Genomic DNA, 5,361 nt, shown 5'->3' with positions numbered 1-5,361 from the left:
AGGGGATTCCTGGTTGCAAAGATGAAATGCTTCTTTCCCTGCTCCCCCGGCCCCCCGGTTCTGGTGCCCTGTCCCGCTCTCAGTGTGCACAGCCCCTCTGTCCGGGTCTGGAGTGATCCTGTATCCCCATGGGGTGGGCTTTGCTGGCAGGAGCTCGTCCTGGGGGGGGGGCCCAGCCAGCAGGAGATGGAAGGTCTCCCCCGAGGCTGGAGCTCAAGGTCACTGCCTTTGGGTGATGTTTGCATCCCCTTTTTGACTCCCCTCAGTAAGGCTTCTCCCCTCAGAGGGAGCCGTTACAGCCCTCACTCAGCCCCATCCCTGCTCAGGATGGGAGCCAGGGGTACCCCAAGCCCTGGTCCCCCTCTCCATGTGCCCCAGCTCCCACCGTCACTGGGTTTGCTGCTGGCTCTGCTCTGAGGCAGCCCCACGTTAAAACCCACAGGGGTTACCCCAGATCCTCACGTAGGGAAGCGTGCCTGGGGCTGAGGGTAGGAGGAGGGGAGCACCTTGCTGCTGGGTACGGGGAGGGCTCGAGAGCCGCTGCCTCCCTGGGCAGAGGGGCCGGTGGGACCTGCCCTTGCTCCCCTGCTGCGGCACTGACGGTGCCTATGGCCATGGCCGTGGTGCAGCGGGGGCGATGCTGGGGCGCAGGGCACACTGTACTGACCGCTCTATTTTCTAATGAATAAAGTATTTTTAAAGCAGTCGATGTTCTCTGGGGGTCCCCAGGGTCCCCAGGCCCGGCGCTGAGCCCCTGCTGGGGCTGCAGAGCAAACTGCTCACACACAGCCAGCTGGGAGCCAGCCACCACCGTGGCCTTCCTGCTGTGGCCGCATCCAGCCCTCGCCACCCCCAAGGACATTCACACTTTAATCACACAACCCTTTAATGTCCAGCAGAGGTTTAATGCTGGACCCGTCCAGCGATGGGCAGAGCTAGAGCCAGCTGTGGGAGATGGCATCCCTGCTCAGCATCCCTGCTCAGCGTCCCTGCTCAGCCCAGCTTTCCTTTGTTTAATGGGTGGTAATGACTGTGCCAGGCTGCAGTGCTTGTGGCTGCTGTTCGCTTGGATGGGGCCAATTCCTGCCTGGTGGAGGTAGGAGGGAAAGGAAGATGCTGAGCCAAGAGAAGAGCTGAGAAGGCGATGGGCTCTGTCCTGTAACTGCAGCTGGGCTGCGGGGTCCACATTTCCCAACAGCAGGTCCCAATGGAGCAGCAGAGTAGCATGTCCCAGCCTGTGATGGAGCCACCAAAACCTGCTGCTTCCCGGCTCTGCTCAGAGGAGCTCAGCTGCAATTAGGATATAAGCTTTATTCTTGTTAGTTATTATGGTGTCCCAAGCGGATTTCCCAGCAGAAATTCTCCCTATGTCCTGCACTGGCACAGCCCAGGCCTTGGATGAGTTTTGCCATGAGACCAGCAGGGTTTGCACCAGCTCGGGGCTGGACCACGTCTTGTCTTTACTCTCCATGCCCAGGATGAGGAGCTGGAGAGCTTGAGGAGCCAGGTTAAAATAAACCCCAAACCCAGCAAAACCCCAAAGTAAAGCAACAACAGCAAGGGTTTAACGCAGATAAAGAACCACCCGCAATGAGTCTCCTTTTGGCGCAGAGGAGGATGAGGAGGGAGGATGCTGCTATGCATGGAGCAGCCTCAGCCCCTGCGCCCCTCCTGTGCTCCGCAGTGTCCGGACTTGCCCAGATACCGGCAGGAGGTGAGGGGTGTCCCCATGTCCATCCCTGCCAGTGCTGCTGTTCCCTCCTGCCCCAGGGCTGCTGTGCGGGGGATGGCCAGGGGCAGCCCCAGGGACCTCCAGCTGGGGGGGGGGGGTGCCCGTCCCATTCACTCCCATCCCATTCTAGCGCATCCTGCCCCGTCCCATCCTCTCCTATCCCATCCCAAGCTGTCCCAGACCGCTGCCGAGCAGGGACACGCTGTGCAGCTCGTTCCCTGTGTGAGCCTTGTCAGGGTTCAGATTCGCAGCTCTCCCCCTGTTGATTTAGGCTGAACACCGGTAGAACAGAGTGGGGCAGAGCACGGAGGGTTGTGTGTGTGTGCTGGGGTCCCTTTGGAACGGGGGTTACGGAGCCAACACCAGCTCAACACTGAGCAATCCCGGGGGGCAGTTAAAGCACTCTCAAACCTGGCTGCTGCTTCCTGCCCCTGTGTCCCGTACCCAGCAGACACGCGAGGGGTCACACAAGCATTGCCCCCTGGCTTTAAGGCTGGAGTTAAACAAGCCTCCCCTGCTATGTACCGACAGCTCTGGGGTTTGAGGTGGTGCCTGGGAGCCCTGTGTTTGGGTGGCAGCCGCTGGTGACCCCATGCAGCACATGTGCCATGAGACAAGGCCACCCCACAGCAGCGTTTGCCCAGCGGGAGGGAGCAGCAGGGCACAGCCAGCTTCGGGATGAGGAGCCCGCTGCAGGTGGATGGAGCTGAGCACCCCCAGAGCCAGCCCAAGCACTCGGGTCTTTAGGACTTGCAGAGGAGGGTTTGTGGGCCTGATGGCAAACAGGTCACAGGGAAAAGGATGGAGCCAGGGTGGTTTCCCCATGGGATGCCCGGTTGGAAAAGCACAAAGTCCTTTGGCTTCTGCTCGCCTTGGAGCTGAAGCAGGAGCTGCAGGCGAGTTACACCTGGTTGTAAGCTGACCGAATTGGAAGAGCCCCCTGGCATCTGGGCTGTGGAACCACAGGTGCCTGCGGGAAAGGGAGATGAGCCCTCAAAAGCTCCGTATCCTGCCCAAAGCCCCCACTGTGGGATGGTGGCTCCAGGGAGGAAGGAGAGGAGAGGCTGGTTTCTCAAGGGGGTAAGTTTATCCAGGGTCAGCTTCCCCAGGACTGTACTGGTGTGGGTGGGAGCATGGCCTAGCCTGGGGATGAGGAGGGTTTGGGGTCAGGCTGGAGGGTGGCTGTGGCACAGGCTGTCCTAAATACCGCAGCCTGGCTATGCTGGGCCAGGGGCTACCCCTGCAGTAGGTTTCAGTGCCTTATGCCAGCATCAGCTGCAGCCCAGGTGCTCTCTGCCCAAGCTACAGCAGGTTTGCAGTGAGCCCCCACATCCCAGTCACTGCAGCAGGGCAGGAGGACCTGTTTACAGCCCTCTTTGCAAGGAGCTCCCTGCTGCTGTTCCCTGGGGAGCAGCAATTGTGGGCATCGCTCCCTGTCTCTCCCCCCTGCATCCCTTACCCCATGGCTGCCAAGAAGCTGGCTCTTTTCTGTGCTGAGGTGGCCAAACTGGGCAGGCAAGAGGATGGCTCTTGCTGTGCTGTGGCTGCAGCATCCCTTTGCGACCCCTTGCTGGGGTGGAGATTCAGGCCAGAGTCCTCCTCGTCCTGGAGAAGGCAGAAGGGATGCTGTCGGGAATGGTGGATTTCCCTCATCCCTTAAGGTCTGGCATCTCCCTGGGCAGTATCAGCTCATCCAGGCTCTGACTGGGGTCAGGGAGAAACCCCAAACCATGGGGCTTGGGTCCCACCTTCTGCTCCCTGTGAAAGCCATGGCTTAAAATCAATGCTCCCTTGGATGTTTCCCTGCATTAACATCTTGTTCTGCCTAAAATACCTGTCTGTCCCTACAGGCAGGGTATGAGCAGCTGTTTCCAATGATATAAAGCTTAGCTAATGCCAAACATCATCTGAAAGTGTCAGTTCAAGGTATAATCCCAGACCGGTGTGCAGCTGCGTGGCCCATTTGAATGAAAGGAAAGCAGATTTGGACCCATGGTGTGGTTATTTGGTTGTGCTGCTTGTGTGCAGTGAGACCTGCTGTGTGCATGTACCTGGAGCCTATATAGGGCAGGAAGTCCCACAGGGAGCAAAGCTTCAGCCTGGAGTTTTCAGCCAAGCATGGGAGCAGGAGGGAAAAGGTCTTTTGGGGGCTGGACACCCCCTGTGAGGTATTAATGTTGTGAGCCACCAGCACGTGCTATGAAACGCCCATTACCAGGCTGGAGCCCCTGCCCTGCTCTGCAGGTATCAGGGAGCTGTGGTGTGGTGGGCAGTGATGCAGTGTATGGTCCTCTCTGTGCCAAGAGACCAAGCAGGGCAACGTGAGATGTACCTCAGAGTAAACGGGGACAAGGCACCAGGGAACTAGAACCATTAATCTGGTGGTGTCAATAATGCTCCTGTTATTGTGATTATTATTGTTATGACTGCTATTCCTGGCTAGGAAACAGCATGGACTTAATGGCTGAAAGCAACAGCAGCAGGAGGAGTGCTCAGAATGGTTTTCAGAGGATTTGTTTCCCTGCAGGAGTGTGTGTAGGCAGGGGATAGCTGGGGCTGGATGAGTGTGCAACAGTGACAGCATCCTCATCTGTCTGCAGCCAAGTCCTGCTGGTGGTAGAAGCTGTTGCCTGGGCAGAAAACCAAGGCCCCCAAAAGCTTCATGGACATTAGTAGTTGCCCTGTCTGCACCTGGGACCTTTTCTCTGCCCCTCTATGCCCAGGGTGTCTCCCTGGCATCAACAGGCTGAGAAAGGCAGAAGAGTATGCGTTTAGGGCTATGCAGGGTTCAACTAGATGAATTCTTTTTCCCCAGACAAATATTAGCAGTGGCTTTACAGCTGCGTTCTTGCTTACTCTGCCACTGCCATGGGCTGTTTGTCTCAGACTTTACACATCTTTTATTGATTACATCCTGCATTATTTTTCCAGGAACCAAGCTAAAGCTTACATAAATATGGTGGTTATGCAACCCGCCATTCAGGTTTTGTTTGCTGGGAGACAATATGTGTTTGGTTTTCATCCTTTGGCCTTTTCATGGGGGAAAAATGATCCTTTCATTGGATTTGTCTTTCTTTTGCAGTTAAGTGATGGACTCCTGGTCTCTTGCTGGCTCTGCTTTCACACCCTTGCTTGCCATCGCTGGAACTGAAGGTAACTTGACCCATTTGATATTGATGGGTGTGGAGGTACTGATTGTCTGGTGCTGAGGTTAGCTGTGCTCCTGCCATTTCAAAGGTTGCTAGCTTTGAATCTTGGGATTTGGTTCTCTCCTGAGGCTAATCTGGAATCATGTGTGTTTCTGGTAGCTGGTACCCCTTCTGTGTCTTACTTCTTCTCTGCGGTATGGAATGTAGAGCAGCTGCTGTAAAGACTGGTAACAGAACTTTGGCTTATGAACTGGGATGTAAAATGCACTGGGCCAATTCTTAATGCTTTCAGTGAAGAAACTAGAACTGCAAGTAACCTTGTGCTGTCAGATTATGGCTATATGTTGGAGTCAACATATCATGTGCTGTCCCCCCACCATTCATTGCTTATGCCCACAGTCTGTAGCGGCATTGAAGGTGCATTACGGAGTTAGGGGCACTGTTCTAGGAGAGATTGATGTAGGATCTATGGGTTTTTAC

This window comes from Neopsephotus bourkii, unplaced genomic scaffold (assembly GCF_033783945.1).
Source record: "Neopsephotus bourkii isolate Nb327-2 ecotype Australia unplaced genomic scaffold, CSIRO-AGI_Nbou_v1 NB_284, whole genome shotgun sequence".
NCBI lineage: Eukaryota > Metazoa > Chordata > Aves > Psittaciformes > Psittacidae > Neopsephotus > Neopsephotus bourkii.
This window is presented reverse-complemented; position numbering follows the sequence as displayed.